The following is a 16,304-nucleotide window of genomic DNA, read 5'->3' as shown; positions in this document are numbered from 1 at the left end:
TCAGATAATATACTGAATGAAAATCACATTTAAAATTAATTGTACTCTATTTAGATATCAATTTAATTATTATCAAATGAGGGCTTATATTCAAGTGCATATATTATTAACAAATTTTACAAGCTTTTGTTCTACGACCATCGTTAATGGAAAATTTTATTTTATAGAAACTATTTTTCTTGAGATTTCTTAAGTAGAACAAGGATATTGAATTTAAGTGTAACCCAAAAAATAAAATCAATAAACAATACACACAAACACATATATATATATATATATATATATATATATATATATATATATATCTATTGATAATCTGTTGTTCGTGAATCGTCGGGAAAGGTCAAAAGTCAAATGAATATATGAAATAGTTCAAAATATTTTTGAGACTCAACCTAACAGACTTTGCTTATCGTCTCAAAATCATATAAAGATTAAGTTTAAATTTAGTCAGAAATTTCCGAGTCGTCACAGTACCTACCCGTTAAAGAAATTTCGTCCCGAAATTTGAGTGAGTTTGTCATGATTAACAATAAAAATGTTTTCATGACGAATATAAGTTGATAAATAGAGTTTTATTACTGTTGAGTAATATGGATAAAACAATTCGATTATTCGAAGCGTACAAATGAAGCTAATGCAAAAAAGTGAAATGAATTAAATAAAGGTTCGCCTTAACTTTAGACGTAGTCACAGTTGAATTTAGAAAATAAGGTGCATCTTAACTTTTGACGTTGTATTGATTGAATTCCGAAATTCAAGGGATTTAAAGAAATTCTTCGAAATCTAAAAGATTTGATTCTTCGGCGAGTAAGGAAATTAAGATCTCTATAATTAAATACGATGATCTGCCTCGATTAATATGTCTGATATTTCCATTATAAATTAAACTCATCCGTTCCATTATTCTCACCATTCCTATACTTTCTTTCTTAGTTCATACATCCAAAAGATTATGAAAATGCTTAGTTCAGTTCTAATCCCTAATATTTTCCTAATTATCATTTCTGTCATCCTTCTTTTCAATCTTCCACCAGAAAAATCTGTTTACTTCTACTATTACCTTGGGATGATACTATTCGTAATTATACCGTGTCTTTATATTACTATTCATATTAATATTCACGGTTTGTAACCTTCGTGTTGTTATTGGGCTTTATATTTTCTCTTATATTTTGGAGCTCTTTGCCTTTTTATTCTCCTCTCGACTCCTAGTAAAGCGAGCAACGGTCCAGAATTTATAGATATGAATTTCAAAATGAACATAGTTAATGTTCTAAGAAAGAAATGGTAATAACACGATCTTGATTCGTCAAATTATCAGAATATCCGAAAAAGATAGAACTATCAAGAAAATATATTCTTGATATGTTTATATATCAGATAAAATGTAAGAGTCGTGTAACATGGCACATGATGACGTTATAATCTGTGAATCATCATGTCTCATTTAGAAACTTAGCATGACTTACTGTAATATAATCACGTTGATGAAGTGTCAGTATATTATACTAACTCATGCATCAGTTCCCAACATTACTTCAATAACATTCATATTTTAAGCTCGAAAGTTTACAGAATATAGAAACTAACAGTTTCTATATGATGTAACACTGATAGTACGAAGAGATTAATGATTTCAGATAAGAATAATTATAAAAATATCTTCAGAAATATGGAGGATATTTATAATGAAAGATATGATGATATCTTGGGATTTCTGATATCGAAGGATGGTGAAAAAAATTTGTCCGCAAAAGTTTGGAGTCAGAAGCAAGGTATTCGCTAAAGATTTCATCAGAAACAGAATCATCAGGATTCTTAATGTACAAGTTTAGTCCTTGTAATTTGTTCAGAGACTCCTTCGTAGTTTGCTCAATCAGTTTTTCAGTTTCAAACTTTTTCTGAGTTTTGCCAACATACAATTCTTTATCATCAACTTTTGGCTGTTGAGGTCGTTTACAGTTTTTGTTGCTTCCTTCAACTTTTCAAAATTCAGAGTATTAATTTGCAGACTGGGTGCTATTCAGAATTTCAGAATGGAAAATCATAGTTCTAAGAGATAAATATTATATGGATACATATAACTGTTGATGTGGAAATGTTGTGAGACTCACAATACAGATTTGCTGATTCCCGGTAATTGGTATAGCAATTCTTGTTACAAGATGCGGATGAGTACATGATGAGACTTCAATAGATAAATATAGTGATTTGGCGGAGAGATTTAAGCCAAGGAGCAACGAGGTTGCTGGTACGTCTGCTGGTAATATGATGGAATATAAAAGGTTCTCTGGTAACAATAAAAGAGCACGCATATATATCAAGGTTATAATAAGGTTGTTGAGAACGAAAAATCGAAGTTAACTTGTTGTAGTTGTGACAAAATTGGCTAATTTGAAAAAAAAATTGCAAAGTTATTTTCGGTAATAACAATGCTAAAAGAGCTAGCACAGATACGTGTTATACATTTACTCAGGTTCTGATTGTTTTCAGGTGCATATCTATACGCATAAATCTTTCCTTCCGTAGATGAAGTGCGGTTGGTTCATCCTCTCGATTGAGATGTTTTCAAGAATCATGAGAGGTTTGATCGCAGATTGTAATCGTCAAGATACAGATGAGGTTTTAAGATGAGATCAAGTGGCAAATTTGAAGAATTGTTTAGTTTCATATGTTATAATCAATATTTTAATTCATTTTAATTGTCTAATGTCATTAGTCCACAGTCGATAGTCCACAGTTAACAGTCCAATAATTCATATATGATTTAATATATAATATTGGAATTAATTAATACGTATCGTGACCCGTGTACATGTCTCAGACTCGGTCACAACTCAAACTATATATATTATTGTAGAATCAACCTCAACCCTGTATAGCTAACTCTCGCATTATTGCATATAGAGTGTCTATGGTTATTCCAAATAATATATATAGATGCGTCGATATGATATGTCAAAACCTTGTATACGTGTCCCGATATTTAGAGTGCGTAAAATAAATAACAAAAATTAAATGATGATAAATAAAGTGCGTAAAGTAAATAACAGAAATTAAATGACAATAAATAAAATTGCGAGAATGTAAATTGCGATAATTAAATTGCGATAAATAAAATGTAATCAGTTAGCTAGGAGCAATTAGCTAGGAACAGTTAGCGTGGATTCTTAACAAAATTTTTCATAGTTAATTTGTTTGTTTCTAACAAATTTTATTTTGTCAAATGTTTTCTTCATTATGCCACTTGTTGGATTCTGATAAGTCAAAATTCAAATAGGAAATTGAATGAAAATGTTTATTCTGCGGTGAACGGATTCGTATCTTTATAGATGTAAGTAGGATAGTAAATGAATGTTGAATCGGATTGGAAGAATGTACAGTGTATCTTATTAATGTGAAATTTAAATATTCCTCGGGTATTACCTACCCGTTAAAATATTCTCACCATTAACAGTTTGTACAAAAGAATTTTTAATTACAATCTTTATGAAAATATACTTCCATATATATTTTCTTCAGATGTAATCATGGATTTAATGAGTTAATATAATATTAATCTCATTTAATTTACCGTTAGAACTAGAATACATAATCTCTAAAACATTAGAGATTACATAATCGCCATGAAGAACGAAGATAAATGATATAGAACGTCATGTAGAACGATGGTTATGCTCGAGGTACATATTGTGATGTTGAGGCATGGATTGTTGATGATACTGGTGCTGTTACTGATGGTACTGCTGGTTCCGGTGATATTGCTGAAGCTGGTAAATTTTGCACCATATTCTCCAAATTGATTACTCGATCGTGAAGTTCGTTGACTTCTTTTATTATTCCGGAATGATTGTCGGTCGGAACGAGCGGATGAATAAGGTTTAGAATTTTAGATAGAATATAATCGTGATGAGATACTCTGGAAATGAGAGAGGAAATAATATTACGAACAATTTCACCGGTAAGTGCTTCAGGTTCTTCGCCAAAAATGCAGGTTGGTGGGTGGAAAGGATCGCCTTCTTCTCATCTCCATCGGTTAAATCGACTATGAACTCATTAGATGAATTGGAGATGGATGATTGGTTGATTCATTCTGGTGACACTGCTTTCGGAGCTTAGGTGAAACTCCATATCTAATAGCTGTCGAAATCTGAGGAATTCGAACTAGTTGAGGGATTCATCTCGTACGATCAGATGAAGGATTTTCGATAAGAAATAGATTATAGGATGTAGATTAGTACCCTGCAATACATAATTTACATATACATATATAATACTAAAATCCCATAAGTTACGGATGAATCTACGGAAGCTGTTAGGTAAAGTCTATAGTAACATATATGAATTTGTCTATACACTATTCATGCAGTCAATGCAGTAACTTGTGTTATAGACTAAGAATGATAAGCAGGTAATTTCCTACGGATGATAAGTAGGTGATTTTCAATTAGAAATGATAAGCAAAACTTTTGACATGCAGACACGGTCGAAGTCCAGACTCACTAATGCATCCTAATGACTATCAGTTAGACATACTAATGCAAGACCTGGTTCACTAAGGCCACCGCTCTGATACCACATGTCATACCCCGTCCTAATCCGTCTGGACGAAGTCACCAACATCTGGTTCCATTGCGATGATCGACTCCAAATAATGTCTTTACAATGAACAAATGCACAGCGGAAGATTTCTTTCATACCTGAGAATAAACATGTTTTGAAGTGTCAACCAAAAGGTTGGTGAGTTCATAGGTTTATCATAAAACAATAAAATTCATCATTTTGATAGAACACAAGATTTAAATGCTGCATGGTACAAATGGGCCCAAATCCCATACCCACCTGTAATGTACATGCGATATCTTTTAAATACAGTACACCTTTCTCGTGTACGAAATCATCTTTCATAAATCTTAGTAACCGTACCCATATCTCGTGCACAAAAATAACATACACATAACCTGTAGTGACCCGAACTTTTCCATGTTTATATATATATTAAATGAAATTGTTATTTACATGATTAAGTGTTTCCAACATGTTAAGCAATCAAACTTGTTAAGACTTGATTAATTGAAATAGGTTTCATATAGACAATTGACCACCCAAGTTGACTGGTGATTCACGAACGTTAAAACTTGTAAAAACTATATGATGACATATATATGGATATATATATAGTTAACATAATATTAGGATAAGTAAACATATCATTAAGTATATTAACAATGAACTACATATGTAAAAGCAAGACTACTAACTTAATGATTTTGAAACGAGACATATATGTAACGATTATCGTTGTAACGACATTTAATGTATATATATCATATTAAGAGATATTCATACATCATATTATCATGATAATATAATAATTTAAAATCTCATTTGATATTATAAACATTGGGTTAACAATATTTTACAAGATCGTTAACCTAAAGGTTTCAAAACAACACTTACATGTAACGACTAACGATGACTTAACGACTCAGTTAAAATGTATATACATGTAGTGTTTTAATATGTATTCATACACTTTTGAAAGAATTCAAGACACTTATCAAAATACTTCTACTTAACAACAATGCTTACTATTACATCCTCGTTCAGTTTCATCAACAATTCTACTCGTATGCACCCGTATTCGTACTCGTACAATACACAGCTTTTAGATGTATGTACTATTGGTATATACACTCCAATTATCAGCTCTTAGAAGCCTATGTGAGTCACCTAACACATTTGGGAACCATCATTTGGCAACTAACATGAAATATCTCATAAAATTACAAAAATATGAGTAATCATTCATGACTTATTTACATGAAAACAAAATTACATATCCTTTATATCTAATCCATACACCAACAACCAAAAACACCTACAAACACTTTCATTCTTCAATTTTCTTCATCTAATTGATCTCTCTCAAGTTCTATCTTCAAGTTCTAAGTGTTCTTCATAAATTCTACAAGTTCTAGTTTCATAAAATCAAGAATACTTCCAAGTTTGCTAGCTTACTTCCAATCTTGTAGAGTGATCATCCAACCTCAAGAAATCTTTCTTATTTACAGTAAGATATCTTTCTAATACAAGGTAATACTCATATTCAAACTTTGATTCAATTTCTATAACTATAACAATCTTATTTCGAGTGGAAATCTTACTTGAACTTGTTTTTCGTGTCATGATTCTGCTACAAGAACTTTCAAGCCATCCAAGGATCCTTTGATGCTAGATCCATTTTTCTCATTTCCAATAGCTTTATCCAGAAAACTTGAGGTAGTAATGATGTTCATAACATCATTCGATTCATACATATAAAGCTATCTTATTCGAAGGTTTAAACTTGTAATCACTAGAACATAGTTTAGTTAATTCTAAACTTGTTCGCAAACAAAAGTTAATCCTTCTAACTTGACTTTTAAAATCAACTAAACACATGTTCTATATCTATATGATATGCTAACTTACTGATTTAAAACCTGGAAACACGAAGAACACTGTAAAACCGGAAATACGCCGTCGTAGTAACACCGCGGGCTGTTTTGGGTTAATTAATTAAAAACTATGATAAACTTTAATTTAAAAGTTGTTCTTCTAGGAAAATTATTTTTATTATGAACATGAAACTATATCCAAAAATCATGGTTAAACTCAAAGTGGAAGTATGCTTTCTAAAATCGTCATCTAGACGTCGTTCTTTCGACTGAAATGACTACCTTTACAAAAACGACTTGTAACTTATATTTCCGACTATAAACCTATACTTTTTCTATTTAGATTCATAAAATAGTGTTCAATATGAAACCATAGCAATTTGATTCACTCAAAACGGATTTAAAATGAAGAAGTTATGGGTAAAACAAGCTTGGATAATTTTTCTTGTTGTAGCAACGTGAAAATTGGTAACAAATCTATATTAATCATATCCTAGCTAACTTATATTGTATTATACATGTATTCTAATATATTATGTAATATTGGGATACCATAGACACGTATGCAAATGTTTTGACATATCATATCGACCCATGTGTATATATTATTTGGAACAACCATAGACACTCTATATGCAGTAATGAGGGAGTTAGCTATACAGGGTTGAGGTTGATTCTAAAAATATATATACTTTGAGTTGTGATCTAGCCTGAGATGTGTATACACTGGGTCGTGGATTGATTCAAGATAATATATATCAATTTTTTTCTGTACATCTAACGTTGGACAACTAGTTGTAGGTTACTAACGAGGACAGCTGACTTAATAAACTTAAAACATCAAAATATATTAAAAGTGTTGTAAATATATTTTGAATATACTTTGATATATATGTACATATTTGTTATAGGTTCGTGAATCGACCAGTGGCCAAGTCTTACTTCCCGACGAAGTAAAAATCTGTGAAAGTGAGTTATAGTCCCACTTTTAAAATCTAATATTTTTGGGATGAGAATACATGCAGGTTTTATAAATGATTTACAAAATAGACACAAGTACGTGAAACTACATTCTATGGTTGAATTATCGAAATCGAATATGCCCCTTTTTATTAAGTCAGGTAATCTAAGCATTAGGGAACAGACACCCTAATTGACGCAAATCCTAAAGATAGATCTATTGGGCCTAACAAACCCCATCCAAAGTACCGGATGCTTTAGTACTTCGAAATTTATATCATATCCGAAGGGTGTCCCGAAATGATGGGGATATTCTTATATATGCATCTTGTTAATGTCGGTTACCAGGTGTTCACCATATGAATGATTTTTATCTCTATGTATGGGATGTGTATTGAAATATGAAATCTTGTGGTCTATTGTTACGATTTGATATATATATAGGTTAAACCTATAACTCACCAACATTTTTGTTGACGTTTAAAGCATGTTTATTCTCAGGTGAATAATAAGAGCTTCTGCTGTTGCATACTAAAATAAGGACAAGATTTGGAGTCCATGATTGTATGATATTGTGTAAAAACTGCATTCAAGAAACATATGTCGATGTAATATATTTCTATTGTAAACCATTATGTAATGGTCGTGTGTAAACAATATATTTTAGATTATCATTATTTGATAATCTACGTAATGCTTTTGAAACCTTTATTGATAAAATAAAGATTATGGTTGTTTTAAAAATGAATGCAGTCTTTGAAAAACGTCTCATATAGAGGTCAAAACCTCGCAACGAAATCAATTAATATGGAATGTTTATAATCAATATGAACGGGACATTTCAGTTGGTATCCGAGTGTTGGTCTTAGAGAACTAGAATTTTGCATTAGTGTATCTTATCGAGTTTGTTAGGATGCATTAGTGAGTCTGGACTTCGTCCGTGTTTACTTGAAAAATGATTGCTTAACAAATTTTGTTGGAAACTATATATTTTTAACATGTGAATATTATGTGATATATTAATCTCTTAATGTGTTTGATATTATGTGATAGATGTCTACCTCTAGAACAAGTCCCATTGACTCACCTAATAATAATGAAGAGTCAAATATAAATTAGAATGATTCGTGGACTGATTCACAAGTTCCCGAAGAGGAACCGGAAGAAGAGTCGGAACCGGAAGAAGAATCGGAACCGGAAGAAGAATCGGAACCGGTGGGGGAAATAATAAAACGGTTAAGTAGAAGAAAATCCTCAACCAACCGACCAAAGTTAATTATGGTCAATGGTGTTTCCGCCAAGGAAGCAAAGTATTGGGAGGATTACCAATTCTCCGATGAATCGGATCCCGACAAGGATTCCGATGATGTTATAGAAATTACCCCAACACAATTTAATAAGGCAAAAGAGAACAATAAGGGAAAGGGCATAAAAATAGAGAAATTTGATTCCAAACACGATGAACTTTATATGTATCGTCAACACCCGTATTTATTAAGTTGTGACAATAACCCGGGAACCTCTAAACCACCAGATTTTTCTAAACCAATGTGGAGAACGACGGCTCGCATTAGGGGAACATCATATATCCCTAGAAACTTGGCAAAACGAACCAAAACCGAAGAAGAAGAAACGAGCGAGTCGGAATAAGATAGTTGTATTCGTGTGGTGTAATATTTGTAATATAGTGTGCTTATACTTTATGATATATGTAAAAATTGCTTGTATTAATAAGTATTTTTTTATGAATCTAACTCTTGTCTATTTTACAGTATAAAAACACAAAATGGATAGACAACCCAATATTTTAAGAGACCTACCCGGAGACATGATTGATGAAATCTTGTCTAGAGTCGGTCAGAATTCCTCGGCACAACTATTTAAGGCGAGATAAGTTTGTAAGACATTCAAAGAACGTTCTAAGAATGCCTTGATTTATAAAAGGCTTTCGTTCGAAAGATGGGGGATATCACATTGGAAAATCCATAAGTTACGATGTGTTTACTTTGACGCATATATTGCGGGGAACCCAAATGCTATTTTACGCAACGGGTTAAGAAATTATTTTGACTCAATATATCCGAATATAGGACTTCGTGATTTTGAAAAAGCGGCTAACATGCAACATAAAGAAGCATGTTATGCTTACCGGTTAGTAATGTTCGCTTCTCACCAAAGTGAGAACAAGAACATCGGGCTACAACTATTAAACAAAACGTTCCCACAAGTGACGGAGTCGGTAATTGAGGTAAGAAATGAGGTTTTTAGGTTATTACAAGACTGTTGGTCATTACGTAACCTTCATCCTTTTGATGACGTTACAACACATTGTCTTACTATCGGTCACAACGGTTATGTTCCACAAAACCAAGGATGGGAAGTGGTATTAGTAAAACCAGAATGCATGACTTGTTTCTGGACGTATGAATTACGTGTCTTTATTGCCTTTGCTGAACGCCTTATTTATTAACTAGAATTATCTTCACAACTACTTTGTATCAAAGTTTTATGTGCTATATTTCATGCTATATGTAAAAAAAAGCGGTATTGTAAGTTTGCAAGTTATTGTATAAAGGTTTGAATATGATTTTTTTTTTTTGTGATTAGTTTTTCATATAGAATTGTAGTAGTTGAAATGGTATGTTAGCTACTAAGTATGAACTTAACGGGTAGGTACTACCCGAATTAAAGAGTATAAAATGCTAATATGAAGAAAGAGCTTTTATAAATAAGTTCATATTACGCTACGAAATACTATTGACTACTCTTGATATTCTATATGACTAACTCGTTTCATTTGACTATTTTGAAGGAAATGGCACCGACTACTCGACACACCTTGAATATGAGCGAAGAGGAATTTCTTGCCTTTCTTGCTTCAAACATAGCCGCAGTACAGGCTACGCTACATACCAACAATAACTCCAAATCTAGCAATGCAGCTAACGATGCAAGAAATCATGTAGGATGCACCTACAAAGAATTCACTACCTGCAAACCTTTGGAATTTGATGGAACCGAAGGACCGATCGGATTGAAACGGTGGACCGAGAAGGTCGAATCGGTGTTTGCCATAAGTAAGTGTACTGAAGAGGACAAAGTGAAGTACGCTACGCATACCTTCACAGGTACTGCGTTAACATGGTGGAATACCTATCTAGAGCAAGTGGGACAAGATGATGCTTACGCACTACCGTGGTCAGCATTCAAGCATTTGATGAACGAGAAGTACCGTCCCAGAACCGAGGTCAATAAGCTTAAGACAGAACTTAGAGGGTTACGAACCCAAGGATTTGATATTACCACGTACGAAAGATGATTCACAGAATTGTGCCTATTGTGTCCGAGAGCGTTCGAAGATGAGGAAGAGAAGATCGACGCGTTTGTGAAAGGATTACCGGAAAGAATCTAAGAAGATATAAGTTCACACGAGCCCGCCTCTATACAACAAGCATGTAGAATGGCTCACAAACTAGTGAACCAGATTGAGGAAAGAATTAAAGAACAGGCGGCTGAAGAGGCCAATGTGAAGCAAGTCAAAAGAAAGTGGGAGAAAAACGGTGATAAGAATCACCAATACAACAACAACAGCAATTACAACAATAATCGCAACAACTATCCCAACAATCGCAACTACAACAAACGGCCCAACAACAACAACAACAACAACAACAACAATAACAACAACAGCAACTACGACAATCATCCCAACAACAATAACAACCGCAACAACAACAACAATCAGAAGCAGCTATGCCAAAGGTGTGAAAAGTATCACTCGAGGTTCTGCACCAAATTTTGCAACAAGTGTAAAAGAAATGGTCATAGCGTGGCGAAGTGTGAGGTCTACGGACCAGGCGTTAACATAACGAAAGGAACAAATGGTGTCGGAACGAGTAATGGCGGAGCAAGTAGTGTCGGAACAAGTTATGCCAATGTAGTTTGTTATAAATGTGGAAAACCGGGCCACATTATTAGAAATTGCCCGAACCAGGAGAACACGAATGGACAAGGCCGTGGAAGAGTTTTCAATATTAATGCGGCAGAGGCACAGGAAGACCCGGAGCTTGTTACGGGTACGTTTCTTATTAACAATAAATCTGCTTACGTTTTATTTGATTCGGGTGCGGATAGAAGCTATATGAGTAGAGATTTTTGTGCTAAATTAAGTTGTCCATTGACGCCATTGGATAGTAAATTTTTACTCGAATTAGCAAACGGTAAATTAATTTCAGCATATTATATATGCCGGAATCGAGAAATTAAACTGGGTAGCGAAATATTTAAGATTGATTTGATACCCGTAGAGTTAGGGAGTTTTAATGTAATAGTTGGCATGGACTGGCTGAAGAAGGTGAAAGCAGAGATCGTATATTATAAAAATGCAATTCGCATTGTACGAGAAGAAGGAGAACCCTTAATGGTGTACGGAGAAAAGGGCAACACGAAGCTACATCTTATTAGTAATTTGAAGGCACAAAAACTAATAAGAAAAGGTTGCTATGCTGTTCTAGCACACGTCGAGAAAGTACAAACTGACGAAAAGAGCATCAATGATGTTCCCATCGCAAAAGAATTACCCGATGTATTTCCGAAAGAATTACCGGGACTACCTCCACATCGATCTATTGAATTTCAAATAGATCTTGTACCAGGAGCTGCACCAATAGCTCGTGCTCCTTATAGACTCGCACCCAGCGAGATGAAAGAACTGCAAAGCCAACTGCAAGAACTATTAGAACGTGGTTTCATTCGACCAAGCACATCACCATGGGGAGCTCCTGTTTTGTTTGTCAAGAAGAAGGATGGTACATTTAGGTTGTGTATTGACTACAGAGAGTTGAACAAACTTACCATCAAAAACCGTTATCCACTGCCGAGAATTGACGACTTATTTGATCAACTACAAGGCTCGTCGGTTTATTCGAAGATCGATTTACGTTTTGGATATCATCAAATGCGAGTAAAGGAGGATGATATTCCAAAAAACTGCTTTTAGGACGCGTTATGGTCATTACGAGTTTATGGTTATGCCGTTTGAATTGACTAACGCACCAGCTGTGTTCATGGACCTTATGAACCGAGTGTGTGGGCCATATCTTGACAAGTTTGTCATTGTTTTCATCAATGACATACTTATTTACTCAAAGAATGATCAAGAGCACGAAGAACATTTGAGAAAAGTGCTAGAAGTATTGAGGAAAGAAAAACTGTACGCTAAATTTTCAAAGTGTGCATTTTGGTTGGAAGAAGTTCAATTCCTCGGTCACATAGTGAACAAAGAAGGTATCCAGGTGGACCCGGCAAAGATCGAAACCGTTGAAAAGTGGGAAACCCCAAAAACTCCGAAGCATATACGTCAATTTTTAGGATTGGCTGGTTACTACAGAAGATTCATCCAAGATTCCTCCAAAATAGCAAAACCCTTGACTGCATTAACCCATAAAGGGAAGAAATTTGAATGGAAGGATGAACAAGAGAAGGCGTTTCAATTATTGAAGAAAAAGCTAACTACAACACCTATATTGTCATTGCCTGAAGGGAATGATGATTTTGTGATTTATTGTGACGCATCAAAGCAAGGTCTCGGTTGTGTATTAATGCAACGAACGAAGGTGATTGCTTATGCGTCTAGACAATTGAAGATTCACGAGCAAAATTATATGACGCATGATTTGGAATTAGGTGCGGTTGTTTTTGCATTAAAGACTTAGAGGCACTACTTATATGGGGTCAAAAGTATTATATATACCGACCATAAAAGTCTTCAACGTATATTTAATCAGAAACAACTGAATATGAGGCAGCGTAGGTGGATTGAATTATTGAATGATTACGACTTTGAGATTCGTTACCACCCGGAGAAGGCAAATGTGGTAGCCGACGCCTTGAGCAGAAAGGACAGAGAACCCATTCGAGTAAAATCTATGAATATAATGATTCACACTAACCTTACTACTCAAATAAAGGAGGCGCAACAAGGAGTTTTAAAAAAGGGAAATTTAAAGGATGAAATACCTAAAGGATCGGAGAAGCATCTTAATATTCGGGAAGACGGAACCCGGTATAGGGCTGAAAGAATTTGGGTACCAAAATTTGGAGATATGAGAGAAATGGTACTTAGAGAAGCTCATAAAACCCGATACTCAATATATCCTGGAACGGGGAAGATGTAAAGGATCTTAAGAAACATTTTTGGTGGCCAGGTATGAAAACCGATATTGTTAAATATGTAGGAGAATGTTTGACGTGTTCTAAGGTCAAAGCTGAACATCAGAAACCATCAGGTCTACTACAACAACCTGAAATCCTGGAATGGAAATGAGAAAACATTACCATGGATTTTATTACTAAATTGCCAAGGACTGCAAGTGGTTATGATACTATTTGGGTAATAGTTGATCGTCTCACCAAGTCAGCACACTTCCTGCCAATAAGAGAAGATGACAAGATGGAGAAGTTAGCACAACTGTATTTGAAGGAAGTCGTCTCCAGACATGGAATACCAATCTCTATTATCTCTGATAGGGATGGCAGATTTATTTCAAGATTCTGGCAGACATTACAGCAAGCATTAGGAACTCGTCTAGACATGAGTACTGCCTATCATCCACAAACTGATGGGCAGAGCGAAAGGACGATACAAACGCTTGAAGACATGCTACGAGCATGTGTTATTGATTTCGGAAACAGTTGGGATCGACATCTACCGTTAGCAAAATTTTCCTACAACAACAGCTATCATTCAAGCATTGAGATGGCGCCGTTTGAAGCACTTTATGGTAGAAAGTGCAGGTCTCCGATTTGTTGGAGTGAAGTGGGGGATAGACAGATTATGGGTCCGGAGATAATACAAGAAACTACCGAGAAGATCATCCAAATTCAACAACGGTTGAAAACCGCCCAAAGTCGACAAAAGAGCTACGCCGACATTAAAAGAAAAGACATAGAATTTGAAATTGGAGAGATGGTCATGCTTAAGGTTGCACCTTGGAAAGGTATTGTTCGATTTGGTAAATGAGAGAAATTAAATCCAAGGTATATTGGACCATTCAAGATTATTGATCGTGTCGGACCAGTAGCTTACCGACTTGAGTTACCTCAACAACTTGCGAATGTACATAACACTTTCCACGTCTCAAATTTGAAGAAATATTTTGCTAAAGAAGATCTCACTATTTCGTTGGACGAAATCCAAATCAATGAAAAACTTCAATTCATTGAAGAACCCGTCGAAATAATGGATCGTCAGGTTAAGAGACTTAAACAAAACAAGATACCGATTGTTAAGGTTCGATGGAATGCTCGTAGAGGACTCGAGTTCACCTGGGAGCATGAATATCAGATGAAGAAGAAATACCCGCATTTATTTCCAGAAGATACGTCAACACCTCCAACTGCTTAAAATTTTGGGACGAAATTTATTTAACGGGTAGGTACTGTAGTGACCCGAACTTTTCCATGTTTATATATATATTAAATAAAATTGTTATTTACATGATTAAGTATTTCCAACATGTTAAGCAATCAAACTTGTTAAGACTTGATTAATTGAAATAGGTTTCATATAGACAATTGACCACCCAAGTTGACCGGTGATTCACGAACGTTAAAACTTGTAAAAACTATATGATGACATATATATGGATATATATATATATATATATATATATATATATATATATATATATATATATATATATATATATATATATATATATATATATATATATATATATATATATAGTTAACATTATATTATGATAAGTAAACATATCATTAAGTATATTAACAATGAACTACATATGTAAAAGCAAGACTACTAACTTAATGATTTTGAAACGAGACATATATGTAACGATTATCGTTGTAACGACATTTAATGTATATATATATATCATATTAAGAGATATTCATACATCATATTATCATGATAATATAATAATTTAAAATCTCATTTGATATTATAAACATTGGGTTAACAACATTTAACAAGATCGTTAACCTAAAGGTTTCAAAACAACACTTACATGTAACGACTAACGATGACTTAATGACTCAGTTAAAATGTATATACATATAGTGTTTTAATATGTATTCATACACTTTTGAAAGACTTCAAGACACTTATCAAAATACTTCTACTTAACAAAAATGCTTACTATTACATCCTCGTTCAGTTTCATCAACAATTCTACTCGTATGCACCCGTATTCGTACTCGTACAATACACAGCTTTTAGATGTATGTACTATTGGTATATACACTCCAATGATCAGCTCTTAGCAGCCCATGTGAGTCACCTAACACATGTGGGAACCATCATTTGGCAACTAGCATGAAATATCTCATAAAATTACAAAAATATGAGTAATCATTCATAACTTATTTACATGAAAACAAAATTACATATCCTTTATATCTAATCCATACACCAACGACCAAAAACACCTACAAACACTTTCATTCTTCAATTTTCTACATCTAATTGATCTCTCTCAAGTTCTATCTTCAAGTTCTAAGTGTTCTTCATAAATTCTACAAGTTCTAGTTTCATAAAATCAAGAATACTTCCAAGTTTGCTAGCTTACTTCCAATCTTGTAGAGTGATCATCCAACCTCAAGAAATCTTTCTTATTTACAGTAAGATATCTTTCTAATACAAGGTAATACTCATATTCAAACTTTGATTCAATTTCTATAACTATAACAATCTTATTTCGAGTGGAAATCTTACTTGAACTTGTTTTTCGTGTCATGATTCTGCTTCAAGACCTTTCAAGTCATCCAAGGATCCTTTGAAGCAAGATCCATTTTTATCATTTCCAGTAGCTTTATCCAGAAAACTTGAGGTAGTAATGATGTTCATAACATCATTCGATTCATACATATAAAGCTATC

This window comes from Rutidosis leptorrhynchoides, chromosome 6 (genome assembly GCF_046630445.1).
Source record: "Rutidosis leptorrhynchoides isolate AG116_Rl617_1_P2 chromosome 6, CSIRO_AGI_Rlap_v1, whole genome shotgun sequence".
NCBI classification, from domain to species: Eukaryota; Viridiplantae; Streptophyta; class Magnoliopsida; order Asterales; family Asteraceae; genus Rutidosis; species Rutidosis leptorrhynchoides.
The sequence above is the reverse complement of the archived record's forward strand: the minus strand, read 5'-3'. Positions refer to the sequence as shown.